Source organism: Lathyrus oleraceus, chromosome 5 (assembly GCF_024323335.1).
Source record: "Lathyrus oleraceus cultivar Zhongwan6 chromosome 5, CAAS_Psat_ZW6_1.0, whole genome shotgun sequence".
In the NCBI taxonomy this organism is placed as follows: domain Eukaryota; kingdom Viridiplantae; phylum Streptophyta; class Magnoliopsida; order Fabales; family Fabaceae; genus Lathyrus; species Lathyrus oleraceus.
In genome coordinates this window covers 590,621,226-590,644,460 of record NC_066583.1, presented here as the reverse complement: position 1 = coordinate 590,644,460, position 23,235 = coordinate 590,621,226, and positions in this window count along the sequence as shown.

The following is a 23,235-nucleotide window of genomic DNA, read 5'->3' as shown; positions in this document are numbered from 1 at the left end:
TGAAAGGAAGGGTGTAATCCGATCGGAGGTCCTCCCAACACTGAACAACCAACTATGGTTCAAAAGAAGAAGCTAAATAAGATTAGTGATTATGTCATGATTCTTTCTATTGGGGTTCCTCTTAGTGTGTTGAATTTTAGTTGTAAGTTATATGTTCGGAAATATGTCCGAGACATTATTCCCCATAATATTCCATATTTTGACAAGTCCGATATGGCTGCTGGTGAAAATGTCCTTGATAAAGATGTGTCAGACATCATGTCTAACATGTTGGAGACAAAGTTACAAATTCATAAGGAAAATGATGATGTGACCCATGAGAATAATTATGTGAGTAAATGATGTTTATGTCCACGAGGATTTTGAGGTTGATATTGTTGTATCCCATGTTGGTGTTGTTAATAACAATAAAAATAAAAGAAAATTTGCATCAAAAGGAAATAAGGCTCATGCACTATAAGACGTGGAGGAAGATGATAATGATAACTTGAATGACATAAAGGTGCCTTTGAACAAGAAAATTAATGAGATTGATACTACAAAGAAGGCAAAACTTATGGCACAAGACTGTGCTCAAATAAAAGGGGTTAACTTTGATGAAATTTCTACTCCTATTGATCCTCTTGAAGCCATCATAATGTTTCTAGGTATATATTATAGCCTTATGTTCACACATTATGAGATGGATGTAAAAATGCCTTCCTCAATAGGTACTTGAATGTGGAAGTCTGCCAGGATGCTAGTAGTGACGTCAATAACATTTATGTAATTGCCTCTGCAAAGTTCCGGAGTCAATCTGAAAGGATGTTAAATTGTTGAATAATTATGGCATTCTAAAGAAGACATAAAATAAAAGGCATGAAAAATATGTTGTAGTTATGAAAGCTCATAGAGAGCGTATGAATGGCATAACAATTAGAGGAAAGGCATAACGATTAGTTAAAGACAATAACTAAGGATACTAAGATTAAAAAGGACAAAACTCCAAAAGGAAAGTCTTTGAGAAAGAAAAGAAACATTGAAGAGAAAATTTATGAGAAGAAATATCTGAAGGGAAACCTTGCTCAAACAAGTGACTATGAGACAAATGATGAAGAAGATGTCGTTGACATTATGCACACTGTAAGGAGAAAGGTTGGTGGAAAGATAATTCTTGTGAATATCCATTATGCTCCCATGGATAATGAGTCATTTCATTCTGAAACAAGTGTTCATAAGTGGAAGTATGTTTCCAAAAGAAGGATTGCTTGTTAAAGAGATATAGGTAAAGAAGATTTTGATTTTTAAGAGATTATAGAGTTTCTGAAAGTAGCTGGGTTAATGAAAAATGTAACTAATGGTGGTCCTTGCTATGAAAACTTGGTCAAGGAATTCATTATGAATATTAATGATGAATGTAACGTTGAAGGCAACAAGGAGTATAGGAAGGCGTATGATAGAGGAAAGTGTGTGAAGTTTTCCCATTCAATCATTAATGACTATTTGGGCATAAACAAGTTTGCAGAGTCTGATAAGGTTACCTCTATTGACAAGATTGTTAAAGAGATAATTGGTGGGCAAGTGAAGCAATAGCCTAAGAAAGGTTTACTATATAGTGGAAACTTGAGTGTGAAGTATGCTATTTTTGAATAGGATTGGTGCAGCTAATTGGGCACCCATAAATCACAATTCAAGTATAACCACTGCTTTGGCCAAACTTATCTTCTAAATAGGAACAAACGCAAAGCTGAATTTTAGAGAATATGTGTTTGAGCAAAATAGGAAACATGTTGATTCTTTTGCTATGAAGCTTCTTAGTGATGCTCAGTTGTTGAAGATAGTGTTGAACGCTGAAGCTTGTTATTCTAAGTTGATTAAGGAATTTGTGGTTAAGAATGATGGTATTCCTCAAGAGTTACTCAATTTTAGTTGTAAGTTGTTTGTTAGGAAATATGTCATAGACATTAGTCTTCCCAATGTTCTTGTTATTGATGAATATGGTTTTGGTAATATTCTAAGTCTGTAGCTAGAAGCAATATAATAATGCATCATTGATTCTCTATACCAGGTAGGAACTTATGCTAACCTGGAATATGGAGAATATTGTCCTTGTCAATTTGTTAGACACATTGAGTTTCATGGTATCCAACCACCTATTGGTGTTCCCTCTCTAATCTGTGATATCAAAAGAAATACATTATTAGTTGTAATGATGAAATTGGTGTTTCCCCAAGTGTTTTGACTTTGAGTTACATACTTAATGTTGGGAAAGACGTATCTGACATTGTGATGCACATATGTGCACCTATTGATAAAACTGATAAGGTCTTGGGTAGAGTAATGTTTGAGCTTTTTCACCTTAACTTCTTGTTATTGCTACTACAATGTTTTTGTTCAACAGTGTTTTATGATGTATGTGTTCGTGTGTTCTTGTGCCCATTATGGGTTAGATTTTTCTGTTACCCTTAAGAAAATTAGGGGAAGGTGATGATATGATGATATGCAAGAAAGGTTGTTACCTCTACACTGTGACAATGGTCTGTGTTCTTCCAGATTTGGTATTCATTTATGATATTAGCATGTGCTTACAACTCTGGTTATCTGTCCATTCCTTTTCCAAATTATGGAAAAAAGTGGGAGTAATGATTATTGCAACTACCTATGATCTCTAAGGGAATCTATCTTTGTTGTCTTTCGTTGTTGTTTATGTTCTTATGAGTGAATTTATTTGAATATTTACATATTCACATCTTGTAGATATTATAAATTATTTTAGCCAAAATTTGCCAAACGAGGAGATTGTTGTTCCTTTGATTAGCTGATTTAGGTAAAACAACATGGGCAATACAAGATGTATATCATGAAGAGGCATCATGTGGGGAAAGATGTTCCAGTATGAGTCCATCATCTGGCCTCAGTCTATAAGCCATGTTTCGTGAGTAAATCTGAGCGTGATTTGTTTGATTCTAGAGGTTATTACAAAGAGTCGGTTCATGTTTGTTTAGTATTCAAAGAAAGCTGTTGGGCAAGTTGTGTAGAATATGTTATGTGACATCTAGGTGTGTGTGTTGCACAAACTACATCATATTCTTAATTGATTTTAGTACGATCAGAAGATTACTTTTGGAAGAAGTTTATTAATCCAAATCAGTTTGAAACTTTTGTATTAAATTATAATCCATAAAGGTTGAAGAAGATTTAATTTTATATGGTTTAATTAAAAGATTTAAATTTAAATAAGAAGATTTTATTTGATTGGATTTATATTAAATAAAATATTACTTTGAATATGCTTTGAAGGAAGATTTGGTTTAGATTTGTTTTATCCAAGTTTGTTGTGAACTTGACATACAAAGATATTGATTGAAGGTTTAATTAAAAAAAATATTTCATGAAGAGATTTAATGAGATTTGTTTTAATTACAAGATTTGGATTTGCACCTAATGAGAAAATCTCCAATCTCTATTGAATATGATTTAAAGTGTGATTATGTTAATACAAGAGATTGATTCTGAATCCTTTACTTGAGAAGTTGAAATTATGATTTATATCAAGTAAATATTTTATCTAGTTTCTTCAAGATTCAAAATTTTGTTATGTGGACATATGTTAGGCCAAATGTTCCATGATCTATGAGACATTTGTCTCGGACTATTACTTTGTATCAATCAAGGATCTCAATCTTCCTAATAAAGATTTGATTGATTATGTGAGTTTTGGAGAATGTGATATGAATAAAATACATCAAGAATAATCAAGAGATTTATATTTTTTCAAGGAGATCAATCAAGATTAGAAATCATCATTTTTAAAGATTGAATCACGTGGTTTTTAGAAGTCCGATAAAGATTATGATTTATGGGTTTTTGAAGCTGGACCTTATGGCCATATAAGGAGTTCATCTCCTTTGTGAAGAGTCACACCTCAAGAGAAAATATTTACTCATTAGGAGAATTTTGTTTTAGTTGAGTCTTGGTTTTATTTGTATTTTGTACACTCTATTCATGTACTTCAAATCTAAATTATTTGAATAGAGTATTGAGTTATAAGGTTATTATACTATCCATCCTATTATTGTAATTGTCCAAACACCCAAAGAGTGTTTGAGTGAAAGTGAGAGGGATCTCTAATTAAATAGGAACTTGAATGAATCTTTACAGGAAGTATTAGGAAAGTGTTCTTGAATAGGGAGAGTTCAAAGTAAGCCCATCTGCCCTTCTGACTATTGAGAGTGGGATAGTTCTATAGGGAGTAATGAATATAAAGTTATGGGTATTATTAGGTTGAGGCATTGAACAAGGTTTATTCATCTAAGGCTATTATACTAATACTATTGAGAGGAGATTTCCATTCTTGGGTTGAAAGACCTTCAAACATAGGTGACATTGCACCAAAGTGGGTTAACAATCCTTTGTATTTTTTCTTGCTTTAACTGTTATTTTTTATCTGTCTTGCGACCTATTTTTTATGGTATACATTGTCTTAGACATATTGTCCAACATCTGTCCCCGTGCTATAACATAATTTCACAAATATAACATTACAACAATATTTTGTATGCTAGACTTCATGGCAAATCTAATTGTCGCCTCGAAAGGCAATATTCTTTATGTTGGACTTCCCGGCGAAGCTCCTTGCTATAGCTGTCAAAATGGGTTGACTGGCCCTAAATGGGTCGGCCCTGGTGGGCCTTAGGATTTTTAGGGCTAGGAAAAAAAGTTGTATTGTAACATGGGCTTGAAAATTACTAGTCGAGCCCGACCCTAGATGGGCTTCAGACTACCCGACCCTAGATGGGCTTTGGGCTACCCGGCCTAAAACGAACTTTTTTAAATAAAAAATTAAAATAAAACCCCATAATATTTATTATAAATGTAATTAAGAATTATATTATTTTAAACATAATACATTTTTAAATACTATATTATCTTTTCTAAATACTATAATGTGTTTTTATAAACATTATAATGTGTTTATAAAATACTACTCGAATATTTAATATAAGAGAAACTAATAGAATATGAGGAAATAGTGTTGATTATATTAATGTATAAGATTTAAAAGATAAATACTGAATAGAACATAGATAAAATTTGGTGAGGTGAGAAAAATCAATGTGTTATTTTGGAATAAGACAATATAAGTATTAATATTTTTTAAAAAAACTTTATAGCTATCTGAGCCTAACGGGTTACCCATGGACCATGAGAGTTATCCCTAATGGGTAGCGGGCTTTTTAAGACCGGGTTAAAAAAACCCTGAAAAATATGGGCTCTAATTTTCAGGCCTAAGCCCTATGATTTTTTGAGCCTGACAGATTGGCCCATATGGGCTAGCCCATTTTGACAACTCTTCTTGGCAAAGCTCTTTTCTACCTCTTAAGGCAATACTTGGTATGCTAGACTTCCTAAAGAATCTCTTTTTTGCCTCTTAAGGCATAATTTTGAATGTTGGACTTCTTGGCGAAGCTCTTTGCTGCCTTTTAAAGCAATATTTTGTATGTTGGACTTACTAGCGAAGCTCATTGCCGCCTTCTAAGGCAATATTTTGTATGCTGGACTTCTTGACGAAGCTCCTTGTCACCTTTTAAGATAATATTTTGTATGCTGGACTTCTTAGAGAAGCTCTTTTCTGCCTCTTAAGGCAACATTTTGTATGTTGGACTTCCTAACGAAGCTCTTTTCCGCCTCTTAGGACAATATTTTGTAAGTTGGATCTACATAATAAGATCTTTGTCGCCCTTTGAGCCAATAGGAATAAATTTGACCAAACTCCCCACTTGATAAACTTGGAGTTTCCTATATAAATCTCACTCAAGAGGCGCGACTGAAGTCTAGCATGAGACATTTAAGTTAAGTCTTGTCTGAGAGCTTGATAGAAGTCACGCCCAAGAGGTCCAACTCCTCACATGAGGTACTTAGAGTCTCATCATCCATGCTCAATATACCTTTGCCTAAGGTATTAAGAGTTCCCATCAAATAGGCTAACCATTCCTCGAGCAGGATTCAACATATAAATCTCGCCCAAGAGGTGCGATTGAAATATAGCCTAAGAGACTTAAGTTAAGTTTTGTGTGTGGGATTGATAGAAGTTACGCCTTAGGGTTCCAACACCTCTTATGAGGAACTTAGAGTATCATCATCTAGGCTTAATATATCTTTGCCCGGGGGACTAAGAGTTTCCGCCAAACCGGTTAACTAAATTCCCCACCTGAAAGACTTAGAGTTTCCTTGGACGAGTTCCATCATATAAATATCTCATATGAGGTGTGACTGAAGTTTATCCTAAGAGACTAAGTTAAGTCTTGTCGGAGGGATTGATAGAAGTCCCACCTGAGGGGTCCAACGCCTTTCCTGATGGACTTCGATTTTCATCAGCCATACTCAAAATACCTTCGCTTGAGGAACTAAAAGTTCCCATCAAACAAGTTGACTAGACTCCCCTCCTAAGATACTTGAAGTTTCCTCGAGCGGGATCCAACATATAAATCTCTCTAAGGAGACACGACTAAAGTCTAGCCTAAGAGACTTAAGTTAAGTCTTGTATAAGGGCTTGATAAAAGTCTCGCCAGAAAGTTCTAAGGCCTCTCCCGAGGGACTTGGAGTCTCATAAGTCAGGATAAGTATAACTTCACCTAAGGGACTAAGAGTTCCCATTAAATTGGATAACTAAACTCATCTCCTGGGGCACTTGGAGTTTCCTTGGGCAAGATCAAACATATAAATCTCACACAGGAGGCGTGACTGAAGTCTAGCCTAAGAGACTTAAGTTAAGTCTTGTCTGAGGGCTTGATATAAATGTCACCCGAGAGGTCCAACGCCTTGCCTAAGGGACCTGAGTCTCATTAGCCATACTCAATATACCTTCTCCCGAGGGACTAACAATTCTGATCAAACATGCTAACTAAACTCCTCGCCTGAAGGACTCAAGGCCCAATTTGTCTAGTTCAACACACCAACAAGAAACTTAGGGTCTTGGGATATCCCAACGAGAGGTAGTTCAAAATAACTCTACCCTTTATCAAAGCCTTTGTGCTTGAGGGACTGTGTTAGTGATATATTTGTAAAGGGTCTATGAAGGCAAAATGATTGTAGCTCTCAAAGGGGGAAATTACCACATGTTGTGATCCAATAGGGATCACCTTACTATAAGTGCCTCTCACTCGCCTCAGTTATGGGAAATATGGGAAAAATGCATTTTTGGTTAGAGGGAAGTCAGAGTCAACAAGTGACCATGTTCTCATAGGAAGTAGGTATTCAACGTTCCACCATCAAATGAGTGGGCGGTTATCATTTCCCAAGGGAACCCTACGCTCAAGGGCTTATATAAACATGTCTCCCATAAAGGGATAAGAGTAATCATAACTTAACCAACATATCATATAATACAGATCCTTTCACTTACGTGATATGACACCTCTTATCATCGAAAATACTATAATACCACCATACAGGGCCTTTCGCCACCGCGGGCATGCCCTAACTGTTATAAAACTACTAATGCCTTTGAGTATCCCATATCCATGTAAGGATACTATCGCGGTGCAAAAAATACCTGAGTGTAAGGAACACTCGAAATATAAACAACACAAAGTCACCACCGAACTTTATTTATTCCAAAAGAGGGTAAGGGAAAATATCGATAAAACCCACGAAAAACAAAAAGAAATGGTCTTCGCAACTAAATCAGGTTCGGGAGTCGGTTATGCAAGGGGAAGGTATTAGCACCCCTCACATCCATCGTACTCGATGGGACCCATTTAGTTAGTTTAGTGTAAGAGTGTTAATATGATATTGTCTGCGAACTTCTACTTATCGAGTGAGAAAAGAGAAAGAAAGAAAGGAAATACTTTGGGGTTTTTAATATTAATGTGTCTGACAAGATTCCACAATCCCGCTCCTATGTATCTTCAGGTGCTATGAAGAACTCAAGGCATACATAGTTCTACTCAAAGAGAACTACTTGGTCGATTGCTTTTAAAGAGAGTAATGATTGGATCATATTTGAGCGATTAAACCTTTACTTGCTTCTCGCTCTTGGAGGCTGAAGTCTTTGTTTATTTTGCATCGAAATGGATGTAGCATACTCTTTTCTAAAAATATTTTTGAGGTCGCACAAGGGTGGAAAACAAGTTTGATTAATTTAAATCGATTTTAAGTGGAGACATGCATCCAAGCATGAAGCTCTACTATAGTAACCAAATACCCGAAAAGGAAGAGGCCTAAGCTCAATTACTCTCTTTTCATCCAAAAGTTTGTTATGAAAATGTGGGAAAATTAGGTCAAAGTTCATTAACAGAAGACGATTATTCATACATTGAGCTCTATTGTAGTGTCCAAATAATCGGGAAAGAGAAGGTCGATACCCAATCAGTCTTTTTCTTCTATAAGATAAATGGCCTAATTATAGTAATTATCGTATATTAATATAGAAGACGAATGTTTGAACATGGAGCTCTACAACATTATCCTAACATTTGAAAAAATAAAGTCTATACCTAATTGGTTATTCCATTTTTATTATGAAAAGATTTTAAAAATAGGGGGACGACTTGACGTTGGATCAAGTGTCTAAAGTTTACTTGTGAAAAGAATTTGGATGTGGCGGGGGTGAGCACTTGACGTTGGATCAAGTGTTTAATTCAATTTTGATTTGGAACGATTTTGAAATAATGGTGAAATGTAGAATTGGGGGAAATTATTTACATGTGTAATATGAATAGTAATAAAGAATATCTAATTAAAATATCAAACACAAAGAAATCAATAAATAAAAAAATCAACTTAACAATTCAAAGTACATTTAATTAATCATAACAAATCAAATAATTAATCAATTCATGGTATAAATCAATTAATTAAACAATTTTTGAAAAAACACGGATAATCAATTAATCAAATAGACAACAACTTAATCAATTAATTACTATTTAAACAAATCAAGAAAAATAAATAAAACATGAGAGGGTGCATGAGATTAGGCTAGGGTGCAAACATAACCATGAGTTTGATATAATACAAAGAGCCCACAAAAAAAACAATAAACAATGCATAATGATCATAATAATAACTAAGAACAATTATATATTAATAAAAAGAAAGAAAATAAAAAATAGATCCATTAATAAGAGAAAGGGGCAGACTCCTATTGAAAGAGGGAGAGGAAAAAATTTGAAATTCAAAAGTCTCCATTCTATTTTCGACATGTGGTGGTGAGAGAGACAAAGAAAAAGAAAAAGAAAAATATTTCATCTTTTTCACTATTTAATCGTGTAATATCCACAGTCAAGGGGAAACAAAAGGAAAAAAAGGTCCCCTTTCCATTAGAAGAAACTCAAAAAAGAGGAAATATCCTCTTCTTCGACCTGCAAAAAAAAACGAAGCTCTCTCCTCTCTCATCTTTCTCACATAATAGAGCCATAAACAAATCATTTTTTATGACAACAAAACAAAGTTGGAATTAGAGAGATAAAAGGAAGAAACAAACTTTAATGGAGGCACCGGGAAACCATTGAGTGAGGACGTCGTGAGGAGGTTGCATATATGCGATGATTATGAACACTAGATTCACAATGATTGCTCGTCAATTCTGTTTTTTTTTGCGGCGGCAGAAGAGAGTGGTGTTTGTGTTGCTCATGCGGCGGTTCGCAAGGGTGAATATCGTCAATTTCACGTGTTTGTGTTATGTTCGTTATAATTGATAGTGGCAGCGTCAAAATGAACAGAGAGACCCATTTGTATGTGCTTTAACAGTGTCGTGGTGGCGAGGTGTTGTGTGAGGTTTTGTAGGTTGTTGCTATTATGCGCTGTCATTACACATTGTTGTTCGGTTCACTTCTTTTGGTATTAATTTGAAGTAGTGGTGTTGACGGAGAGTGGCGATAAAGGAGTCAAGGAGTATGTTGATGAATGATAGTGATGATGAACATGTTGGTGGTGAAGGAGTCAAGGAGTATGTTGATGGATAATGGTGATGGTGAACATGTTGGTGATGGCCGCACAAGGTGGCTCGATGAAGGGAGTCTGAAGGTTGTTAGTAGTTAGTAAAGAAGGGTTGATGGTGAATGTATTGTGATGAGATGAAGGTAAGTTTGGAGGTTTATGGTGTGGGTTAAGATGGAAGAAGTTTGTGTTGATGCTTGTTGAGGGCCTGGGCCAAGAAGAAAACCTTTTTTGGCTCTTTATTTTTTCTTCTTATTTATGTTTATGTTTTTTAATATGAGGGAAAGAGGATATATGAAAGAGGTAATATTATGTTGTTTGTTGATGCTTTACCAACCACAGAAGGGAGTGAGAGTTATGTGTTTTTTGTTGCTTGGTGTTATTATGGTTGGAAGTTTGGGATGGTGTGAAATGGAAGAAAGGAAGTGATAAAATGTCTTTTTGCAGCAAGAGTAGTCTTGTTGTAGAAGAAAAAGAAAAACTAAACAAAGTTTTTCCCCTAAAAGTGAGAGAGAGTATTCTTTTACGTGTGAGAGAAAATGTTTATGTGGCCCTCTATTCCCCTTTAAATATGCACCATGTGGAAATTAGTTTGTGGAGGGAGAAGAAGACATTTTTACTTTTTTTTTCTTCTTATAATTAAAACTTAATTCTTAAAATTTAAAAAAACTTTAAAAAACAAAATTAATAAATACAAAAAATTGAAAGTTTAAACTACAATTATATATCTAAAAACACAATTAATTCTAAATAATTCTACTAATTAAATTGGCTAAAAAATAAAAATAATCGGATAAAAAAATGAATAAAATCGGACAAAAAAATGCTCGAAAAAATAAATTGACTGCACCAAAATTATCAGTGCGAAATAAACTTCTCGGAAACATACATGTTTTGATCAAATTTTAAAATAAAAAATGACCGGTTAAAAGACTCGAACTGATTAAAATATGACTGAAAAATTAGTCAAAAAATTAAAACGAGCATACAAGGTTAAATTACGCGGAACGTAGATTAATAAAACTGACATCTGAAAGCTTAATTTTGAATTTTTTTGTCTGTTAATTTGATGTACAGTTGAGAAACGATTCAACCAGTCTATTTGTAAATTCGAAAAATTATCTCAAGGGACATTTCTGGCATTATGCAAAACAAAATGCATGATGTGACAAGTATAAAATGCAAACTGTAAGAACAAAAATTGTTCTACAACAGATTCCATGATTTTGATGATAACAAAGGATGAAACCAAAAATGGCACCCTAACGAAAAGTTTCTAAGTGTGCAGGGTTCTAAGGAAAGAAGGAAGAAATCATCAGATACATAATCATATCAGATACAAATTATCAGAAGACCAGAAGCATCTGAAGTAGAAACACGTTCAAGAAAGTTTAACTCTGAGCAAAACAGCAAAATATCAGAAGCATCTGAACAAGAAGTACGCTCTAGAAGTTCTGACTCTGAACAACGGTATGTCAAACTCCAGAAACTCTCAGCGCTATCTGAAGAAACCATCAGAACTCAAAAGAGATCAACATCAGAAGTTAGATAGTAAGATTCCAAGATCTCCAGAAACACGAAGACTTTGATTATGGAATTGCTAAATAAGGAAGAGTAACGTTAACTTCAAGTAAAGTTATGGAAATGGATTTCCTAATACAGAAAGAGACGTTAACTCCAAATTCAAATGAAAAGGAACTATTTTTGGAAAGTAGTCATTCAAGGAGAGAAAGTTGTTTTGGTAACAAGCAACATAAGTTATGGCACTAATTATTATTCAAGAGTTATTATCTGCCATGATTTTTCAACGGATCCTTCTCTTCTATATAAAGGACTGCAAATCAACAGTGAAGAACAACAACAAGATTTTACTGAAACATCAACACACATAAACAAGTTTTACTCTCTCAATCTTCACGAAGCTTTTGCTTAGTACGTGAAACACTTTGTTTTTACTATTGTAATATTTGCTTATCTTAGAAGCACTCTAGATTACATTGTCTTTCATCCATTGTTTTATTTTCCTCAAGTGACTCTGTGCAGTCTGTATACTTGAGAGGACTAAGAGATCTTTCTCTTAGACGTTGTTTGTAAACAATCTTTCAAGATTAGTGGATTAAGTCCTTGTTGAAGGCGAAATCACCTTGGCCGGGTGGACTGGAGTAGCTTTGTGTTATAAGCGAACCAATATAAAATCCTTGTGTGATTTTCATTTTGAAAAAGCGCTTATTTTTCCAAAACAATTCAACCCCCCCCCCCCCCTTTCTTGTTTTTCTCACCTTCAATTGGTATCAGAGCTCCGGCTCTGTTATTGATTTTCTAATCAAACACTTAACAGTGTAGAGAGATCCAGAACGAGAAAAACTATGGCCCACACAAATGAAAAGGATAGTTACAATGCTAAGCCTCTTGTCTTTGATGGAGAGAAATTCGATTACTGGAAAGATAGAATCGAAAGTTTCTTTCTAGGCTATGATGCTGATCTCTGGGACATTGTCACAGATGGATACAAACCTCCTGTCACAGAGGATGGAGCTGAAGTTCCCAGAAGTAAGATGTCAGATGATCAGAAGCGAGTTTTCAAAAATCATCACAAGGCCAGAACCATACTCCTCAATGCTATATCTTACAACGAGTATGAAAAGATCACCAACAGAGAAACAACCAAAGACATACTTGACTCTCTGAGGATGACTCATGAAGGAAACTCTCAGGTCAAAGAGACAAAGGCTCTGGCGCTTATCCAGAAATATGAAGCTTTCAAAATGGAAGATGATGAAGCTATAGAGGCAATGTTCTCTAGATTCCAAACTCTGATTGCAGGTCTCAAGGTTCTAGACAAAGGATACACAACTGCAGACCATGTCAAAAAGATTGTCAGAAGCTTGCCAAAGAAGTGGAGACCCATGGTCACTGCTCTGAAGTTGTCTAAGGATCTGAACAATATCAGTCTTGAAGAACTTGTCAGTTCTCTCGGAAGCCATGAGATAGAACTAGAGGAAGATGAACCTCAGAAGAAGAACAAGTCTGTAGCATTAAAGTCCAGATCTGAAAGACGCAAATCTGACAGAACCAAAGCCTTCCAGGCAGAAACTGAAGATGCTGATGACTCTGAACCAGAAGATTCTGATGATGAAGAAGAATTGTCCCTCCTGACCAGAAGAGTTAAACAACTCTGGAAAAAGAGGAACAACAACTTCAGAAGACCAAGACCCAGAGGGGATCGATCAGAATCAACCTCAAAAGGTAAAACTAACAAAGATATTACTTGTTATGAATGTAAAGAAACAAGTCACTACAGAAATGAATGCCCCAAGCTAAAGAAAGACAATTCTAGAAAAGAAAGCTTCAAGAAAAATACCTTCAGGACAAAGAAAGGATTAATGGCTACCTGGGATGATAGTGAATCTGGCTCATCAGAATCTGACTCTGATGAACAGGCAAATGTGGCATTTATGGCTACCACATCCAGGAGCAGCTCAGATGAAGAATCTGAAGAGGTATTTTCTGAATTCTCTCGATCTGATCTAGAATCATGCTTGTCAGAAACTCTTAGCTCATATCAGAAATTAAAACAAAAGTTTAAAAATATAAAAGGCTGTCTTAAAGCAAAATTTGAAGAATGTGGCAAACTTGAGATGACAATTCTAAAACGAGAGGATGAAATCAGATCCTTAACATTACAAAGAGATGCAGCGAATAAAAAATGTTTAGAACTGGAAGAAGTGTCATCTCAAACTCCACAGACTTCAAATGCAATAATTTATAAATACGAAGAAGCCTTTCAAGAATTTCTGAAAAATGGGATAGGAAGAAGTGTCATGGCATCCATGATTTATGGAGTCAGTCAGAACAATAAAAAGGGAATTGGGTATGATTCTAAGGAAGATAAAATTTCTACTGGTGACCAACTTAAATCTCCGTTTTCATATCAATATACGCACACACAAGAACAAAAATTTGAAAATGCTAGAAAACCCAAAGTTATAAGAAACTCTAGGAAAACTAATCTAAGAGGACCCAAGAGATTCTGGGTACCAAAAGATAAGATTGTGTATGTTGCAGATATCCTATGCAGCAAAGTTCAGACACCAGTCATGGTACCTGGACTCTGGATGCTCGCGACACATGACGGGAAGAAAGTCTATGTTCCAAAGCCTGGAACTTAAAGATGCTGGATTCGTAGGTTTCGGAGGAGATCAGAAAGGAAGGATCAGAGGCTCCGGAACTATTGGTAATGGCACTCTTCCCTCTATATCTGATGTTCTTTACGTAGAAGGATTAATGCATAACTTGTTATCCATGAGTCAATTAAGTGATAACGGTTATGACGTGATCTTTAATCAAAAGACTTGTAAAGCCATTAATCAAAACAATGGTTCAGTCCTATTCACAGGCAAGAGGAAAAACAACATTTATAAAATCAATCTTTCTGATTTAAAAGAACAAAATGTTAAATGTCTGATGACTGTTCACGAAGAGCAATGGGTATGACATAGACGCTTGGGCCACATTAGCATGAGGAAACTTTCTCAGCTAAATAAACTTGAGCTAGTCAGAGGCCTACCTAAACTGAAGTTTTCTTCAGATGCTCTATGTGAGGCATGTCAGAAAGGAAAATTCTCAAAAACGTCTTTCAAAAAGAAAAATGTTGTTTCTACCTCTAAGCCTCTGGAACTTCTCCACATTGACTTATTTGGTCCTGTGAAAACAGCATCAGTCAATGGAAAGAAGTATGGACTAGTCATTGTTGATGATTACAGTCGCTGGACATGGGTGAAATTCCTAAAGCACAAGAGTGAGTCTCACTTTGTATTCACTAGTTTCTGGTCCAAAGTGCAAAAAGAATTTGACTCTAGAATTATTAGAGTCAGAAGTGATCATGGTGGTGAATTTGAAAACAAAGATTTTGAGGAATTATTTGACTCTAATGAAATATCCCATGATTTCTCCTGCCCTAGAACTCCACAACAAAATGGAGTTGTAGAGAGGAAGAATAGGACACTCCAAGAGATGGCCAGAACCATGATCAATGAAACTAATGTGGCAAAGCATTTTTGGGCAGAAGCTGTAAATACAGCGTGTTACATTCAGAATAGAATCTCTATAAGACCTATTCTGGAAAAGACTCCCTATGAACTGTGTAAAGGAAGAAAATCAAACATTTCATATTTTCATCCTTTTGGATGCTCTTGCTTTATCTTAAACACTAAAGAACATCTGAACAAGTTTGATTCCAAAGCACAGAAAGGTATTATGTTAGGATACTCAGAACGCTCTAAAGGCTACAGAGTATACAACACAGAAACCAAAATTGTGGAAGAATCAATTCATGTCAGATTTGATGATAAGCTTGACCCTGAAAAGTCAAAGCTAATTAAAGATTTTGCAGATTTAGAAATCACCCTTGTAGGTTCTGATAAAGCTCTAGAAGCAACTGTCACTCAGAACTCTGAAGAAATTAAATCCCCAGAAATCCCAAAGAAAGTTAAAAGTCGTATCAATGTATCTGAAGATTTGATTCTGGGAAACAAAGACGAACCTGTTAGAACCAGATCTACCTTCAGGACTTCTGAAGATACTCCTCTGGGACTAGTATCTCTGATTGAGCCTACGTCCTGTGATGAAGCACTTCAAGATAACGACTGGGTTTCAGCCATGCAAGAAGAATTAGATCAATTCACAAAGAATGATGTCTGGGATCTTGTTCCAAAGCCCAGAGGCACTCATGTTATTGGAACCAGATGGGTATTCAGAAATAAACTGAATGAGAAAGGAGAAGTCGTCAGAAATAAAGCTCGACTGGTAGCTCAAGGTTACAGTCAACAAGAAGGTATTGACTATAATGAAACCTTTGCTCCAGTCGCAAGGTTAGAATCTATTCGTCTTCTTGTATCTTTTGCTATTAATCATTCTATTAAGTTATATCAAATGGATGTCAAGAGCGCATTTCTTAATGGTTATATTTCAGAAGAAGTGTATGTCAACCAACCTCCAGGTTTTGAAAATCCAAATTTTCCAGAACATGTTTTTAAACTTAAAAAATCTTTATATGGACTTAAACAAGCTCCCAGAGCTTGGTATGAACGGTTAAGCAATTTTCTTCTGGAACACAATTTTATCAGAGGGAAAGTTGACTCCACACTCTTCTGTAAGAACCTTAACAATGATCTCATGATATGCCTGTTATACGTTGATGATATTATTTTTGGTTCAGTTAACGCCTTTGTTTGTCAAGAATTCTCTGAGTTAATGCAGGCAGAATTTGAAATGAGCTTAATGCAAGAACTAAAGTTCTTTCTGGGAATTCAAATTAACCAAACTTCAGAAGTCACATACGTTCATCAAAGCAAATACATTAAAGATGTTCTGAAGAAATTTGACATGACAGACTGCAACTCTGCAAAAACTCCCATGCATCTCACATGCATTCTTGAAAAGGAAGAAGTAAGCAAAAAGGTTTGTCAGAAGCTCTATCGAGGTATGATAGGCTCTCTTCTCTATCTGACTGCTACTCGTCCTGATATTCTCTTTAGTGTCTGTCTCTGTGCCAGATTCCAATCAGATCCTACAGAATCTCATTTAACAGCAGTTAAGAGAATTCTCAAGTATCTGAAAGGAACTCCTAACCTGGGCCTGATGTATGAGAAAACATCAGAGTATAGACTTTCTGGTTACTGTGATGCAGATTATGCAGGAGATAGATTAGAACGAAAAAGCACATCTGGAAATTGCCAGCTTCTGGGAAACAATTTGATATCCTGGGCTAGCAAGAGACAGTCAACTATTGCTCTATCTACTGCAGAAGCAGAATATATCTCAGCATCACTATGCACAACTCAGATGCTCTGGATGAAGAATCAGTTAGAAGATCTGCAAATCTTCGAGAGTAACATTCCTATCTTCTGTGATAATACTGCTGCCATTTGTCTAAGTAAGAATCCCATTCTACATTCCAGAGCTAAACACATTGAAATAAAACATCATTTTATCAGAGACTATGTTCAGAAAGGGATAGTAACATTGAAGTTCATTGATACAAATCATCAATGGGCAGATATCATTACTAAGCCTCTAGCTGAAGATAGATTTCTTTTTATCTTAGAAAATCTGAACATTCAAAATTGCCCTGAATGAAGTGTGGCTCTGAAGATGTAAAATGAGACTCTGACATAAACAAATGTGCTTCTGCCTCTGACTCTGATACTTCTACCAGTTAAGAAGATATCTGAGTTAGAAATCTCCAGGAACCAATCCTTTGGTATTCCTGAAGATCAGATACATCAACACGTGGAGCACTTAGCGTCTAACCCTAGAACTTCTAGACAGCTGTCCAGAAGAAGATCAAAGGGGAAACGTTTGAGATCTCCTCGAGCAGTGTGCATACTGTTGGGATTAGACATTCATTAATGAGCCTTAATCATTCTCCCCCAAGCGTGCTAACTTGTGCTTTGTGCTAACGCTGGATAGTGTGTCGTTTTGCATGTGTTTTCGTTTAGGGTATTTAAACACTTTTCTCACATTTCACACACTTATCACTCTCACTCACTCTCAAACCCTCTCTAAAGCATTTCTGCAAACACCTCATCTTCATCTCCTTCTTCATCAACTATGGATGCTCAACAACAACAAGTTTTCAACTTTTCTCAACAAATGGAATCCAACGCCACAGCTCAAAGTTCAAGCATTCCAACTCCAACAGTTATAGGCGTTTCCATTACTCCAGTGTACAAAGAACCCCATGTTCTTGATCGTCAACCTCATATCAACCTAGCAACTCCCTTTGAGGGACTGGATGTGTTATGTGAAACACTGGTGGACTTCGACAACATGAGGAGAAATGGAGTAGATCTTACTGAAGAACTCCGTCTACAAAGGTGGGAAAACTACTTCCAAAGGCTGTATGGCCCTGTTTACCCAAATCTCATCAAAGAATTCTGGAGATTTGCTGACGCTGATGACCATTTCATCGTCTCCTATGTTTTGGGGGTAAAGATAGTAATTACTGAAAAGTCAATTGCTTCTTTACTGAACATGGAGAAAGATGGAGGAAAAAGGATTTACAACATCAACCCTAGGTCAAGGCGCATTGCTGAAGAAATCAATCCAACCATCTTCAAACTCAACACTGAAGGAAATCCTTCAAAGAACAAAGAACTTCATCAGAACCTCAGAGTATGGCTCAAGATCATTCTGGGAACCATTCATCATCGCCCAGCATCAAACTCCTCTGACTACATCAATGCAGATCAGAAGTGCATACTGTATTGCATTCACAAGGGTGTGAAGCTCTGCCTTCCTGCACTTCTCTTCAGATATCTCAGAGACGCTGTAAGGGAGACAAGAAACAACATGAAACCCAAATCCTACATCCCTCTGGGAAGACTTCTGTCTGATGTCTTCATTGAGAATGGGCTGGTAGATCATCTGGAGAAGAACAAACTGATGGAAGATCTGGCGATAGATACTGGAAAGCCTCTGAACGCCAGAAATCTGAAAAGCATGGGAATTCTGAAGAAGATTCAAGTCAGACCCACTATGGACACCTCCTGGGATGCCTTGAAAGATCAGAGGAAGCTGCCCCATGGTCTTGCAAGGTTCTTCAAGAATGAACCCGTAGATGCAATCCTCTTCTACATGGAACGTCTAAAGGATGAAGGAGTCGACATATATGAATTCAGATTGGACGATTGTCTAGATTCAGAAGAAGACTTTGTCAGATTCAAAAGAGGTCCCTCTAAGAATAAGTCTTCAAAGGCAAAGAGAGCAAGGATAGGAGAAACTTCTGGAACCAGATCTTCAGCGCCTCTGCAAGTAACTACTGGTACGTCTGCTCCCTCTATTCCCTCTGAACACCTTATGGCTTCTTCTAATCCTCTCCCAATACCACCTATATACACATCCTCTGAAACCCCACCTTCTACAACTAGAACCTCACAACCTCTACCAAATGTTAATCCTGCTCATACATCACTACCTCTATCTGAAACTAAAGAAATAAGCCAGACCACTTCCTCTTCATCATCTTCAGACCTAGAATCACCTCCATACCTTATCCTCTCCTCTGACCCAGAATACTCTGACCCTAACTCTCCAACCTTAGCCCAAATTCAGGCTCAAAACCTCGCTTCACAACAACCAACACAATCTGAAGTAACTTCACCTCCCCCAGAACAAACAACCAACATCCCTTCTAAAGACCAACCTTCTGAAACTCAACCCTCTGACCTCCACACCTCTGATATCACCCCTCCAAACACCTCCGCTGAACCTGAAGCTGAAGCTGAAACTGAACCTCTAACATTAGACTTAAACCCTCCAAACTCTTCACCCCAAAGATCTGAACCTCAACCTGAAGCTGAACCTGAACCTCTAACACTAAACCTCAGCCCTCAAACCTCTCCACCTCATACCTCTGAAACTGACCTTTGTATACCTACCCTTGAGGAAGCCATAATGCTGTTCGCAGGGGCTTCAGTACAAAAGGTCAAGTCTCTGACCATTAACTCTGAAGTCAATGATGATCCTGACTCTGTAAGGACACACTGGAACAGAGTCATTGGCTGGATGACCTCTGAGGCTTTTAAACTGAAGAACATCTCTGAACAAGTCAGAAATGGCTACATCAGAGATGCTGAGGCAAGACTCCAGGAAAGACTTGCAAGAGAAGTTGAAGCCAGAAGGCTGGAAGAAGAGAGACTAGCAAGAGAAGCTGAAGAAGAAGCCAGAAGGCTGGAGGAAGAAAGAGCAAGGGAAGCTGAAATTCTAAGGGTAAAGGAAGCTGAAGCTAAAGCTCTGGCCGATGCTGCTGCTGCTGCCGAAGCCGAAGCACAAGCTGCTGCTGAAGCTGAAGCAATGGCCGCTGCTGAAGCACAGCAGGCTCTGACTCAGGGGGAGTCCTCATCTGTTGTTCCTATGGTTCTCCAGACGCTGGAAGAACTGAAGAAAGATCAGAAGGAACTCCGTGCCAGAATGGATAAACAAGATACTGTCAACGACAACATTCAGAACATGCTGGCTCAATTGCTTCAGAGAATGCCTCCGCCTCCCAACCCTTAGACACTTAGGATTTTTTTTGTTGCTTTGCTTTCCTTGTTTCTGATGTTTACTTGTTCCTTTTGCATCTGTTTTTTTTTTCTGAATGCAATGTTTTTCTCTTGAATTATTATTTTTGCTATGTCTTTTTGATTCTGACAAAAAGGGGGAAAAGTCATTAATAACTCTGATGAAAATAATGTCTAAATACCTTAAGCACTCTGCAACATATTTTTTTAAAAAAATTAATTTATCTAACTCTAGACTTAAGAAATTGCAGAAGGTATCAAGAAACCTCATTGCTTGGAAGCTCTGGTAAGAACTTCTGAACTCCCTAGCCTATCTCAGGGGGAGCTCTTGTCTATCTGATCTGATATTGTTTATGTTTCATCTGCTAATTAAGTTTGTTTTGTCATCATCAAAAAGGGGGAGATTGTAAGAACAAAAATTGTTCTACAACAGATTCCATGATTTTGATGATAACAAAGGATGAAACCAAAAATGGCACCCTAACGAAAAGTTTCTAAGTGTGCAGGGTTCTAAGGAAAGAAGGAAGAAATCATCAGATACATAATCATATCAGATACAAATTATCAGAAGACCAGAAGCATCTGAAGTAGAAACACGTTCAAGAAAGTTTAACTCTGAGCAAAACAGCAAAATATCAGAAGCATCTGAACAAGAAGTACGCTCTAGAAGTTCTGACTCTGAACAACGGTATGTCAAACTCCAGAAACTCTCAGCGCTATCTGAAGAAACCATCAGAACTCAAAAGAGATCAACATCAGAAGTTAGATAGTAAGATTCCAAGATCTCCAGAAACACGAAGACTCTGATTATGGAATTGCTAAATAAGGAAGAGTAACGTTAACTTCAAGTAAAGTTATGGAAATGGATTTCCTAATACAGAAAGAGACGTGTTAATACCTCAGGATTGGCATTAATTTTAGAAAACAAATAATGTAATCACCTCTGTTGTTTTAATATGTTGGGTTGAAGAAATTCAACATCTGGACCAACATGTCATGTACGATGTCACGACGTCAGGTCTGTGACATCGCACATGTGTAGGAAACTGAATTAATTAATTCAGTATATGTCATGGGATCAGCAAGGATATCTGGTGAATATCCTAACTCCCTTGTGAAGGCCTTGAAGACTAATTCAGAATATATATAGGCTCTAAATATGGAGATATATATGGAGAGAGATTAGGAACTTGAAGACCTTGTTTGTAGCAGAATTTTTCTGCTGAAGTTGCAACAGCAAAGAACAAGTCTGCTGCAACTTTCTGAAGGCCCAAATCCAGTTGGGTGATTAGGTTATAAATAGCTGATTGTAATCTAATTTTTGTAGGCCTCTTAGAATGAATTTTTAGGGGTGTGTGTAAGGTAAACCTCCCAATCTGTGGGAAGGTTACCATGTGTCTCTCAGTGGTAAACCTGAGAGTGTTTGTCACTCAAAGCCTGTAGGCAAGAGTGATTATGTTCTTGAATGAAGCTGTGAAGCAAGTTCAAGGTGTTTGCACATTACATTGTATTTGTAGTGATAGGAATGGAAACTGGAGGTTTCTATCTAGGAGTTCCTAGGTATAGATTGCATTGGGTAGGGATTAAGTGATGAGTTGTAAACGGGGGAGTTTAACTCTGAATTGATACTACTAATAGTGGATCTTCTTCCTGGCTTGGTAGCCCCCAGATGTAGGTCATGTTGGACTGAACTGGGTTAACAATTTCCTGTGTTTGTTTTCCTTCTGTATGATATAATCATGTCTGCCATAACTAAGCATGTATTCCAGTCTGTTCATCAAGATAATAGCAGACCTGATACATAGCCTTCTGTTGGAATGTCAATCAGAATGTTTTGACATTCATCAACAACAGCACATACTGTTTAATAAGCTGATGAATTCAGTTCAGTATGTAGTGAAGTCTGGAGTTCAAAAGCACACCAGACCTGGCCAGAAAGGATCTTTGTGAAACTGTCAAACTGGATGCCTTGACAGTTCTTCCTGTAAGCTGATACTGAAGTAGAGACTGGTTGGTCTTTTACAGTACAGCAAATTTAGCACAGTCTGTTTTCAGGAACCAAACAGACTTAGCATATGGTTCTGGACTTGGATGTCAAACGGAATGCTGTGACATTCACTCATGACTGCATATGCTAAATTGTTGGATGATTAGTTTTCTGTTTCAGGATTTTTCTCAGGCTATTCACCAGCTGATCCAAAATCTAGGAAACTAACAACTAAGCTACAATTAATGAACCTGACAAATAATCTATTTGTTGGCTCCTTAATAAGTGAAGATTAGTTTAACTTGTTACAACCTTTAATTTAGGAAAAACAAGTACATGACCAACAAACTGGAACAATGTAACAGATATTGTTCAAAACAGGATTGAGACATCGTGCTGATATCTGTGTAGGAAAACAACAGAAGTGAAGGTTATGGTGCACATAACTAAGGGTTCCTCCTTCCTAGGATGACATAGAAGGAGAGGTCGTGACACTGTGAAAAGGTGCTCATTAGTACAGAGTGTAATAACTGTCTTGCTGTAATAAGTACAATGTTAGATCAGATGTCATGACTTGGAGTAGAACATCTGAATACTGACTACGCCAGAATTTCAATTGGTATCAGAGCAGGCATCCTGTTCTGTCTCTGGATGAGATCCATGGGTGATACTTTCTGGTAGCTGGCAAGGAGTTATGTTAGTACTGATGCTGGAACCTGTGTAAGGTTCTGTAATTCCCTGAATGGTCCCTTGAAGTAGGTGGATGGACTGTTCATGACAGGAATGGTGTGTACCTGTCTCTGGAGGTTGGCTATTGGCCTGTGTGTGGGACAGCTGTGCCAGTACTAAAACACATTCGAACCTGGTATGGTCTTGGAGGCCAATCTGGTGAAGTGTGTGTTCATAGGTTGAGTTGTATTATGATTTCCGCTGCATAATACATGGCAAAACTCAAACTCTGATGTAGTTTCCCCTCATGTGGATGAAAGGCTGCTGTGTTCAAGATCTCATCATAATCTACTGAAGATGTCAAAGATACTTGAGTCCCCTCAAGTCCACTCATCATGACGTTCTCACTTCCGGATGGTAAGAGTCACTTAATCACTGATTCTCTTACTCTCTTGAGTAGTGTATATGAAGACCTTGAAGACCTTCAAGGAAGGTTTGTTCTAAGGAGGTGGAACCAATGTTCTATGTGATGTTAGAACATGTTGTTCAACAAGTATGCAGCTACTGGTTGAAGAGCAGATGTTTTTAGGGTCC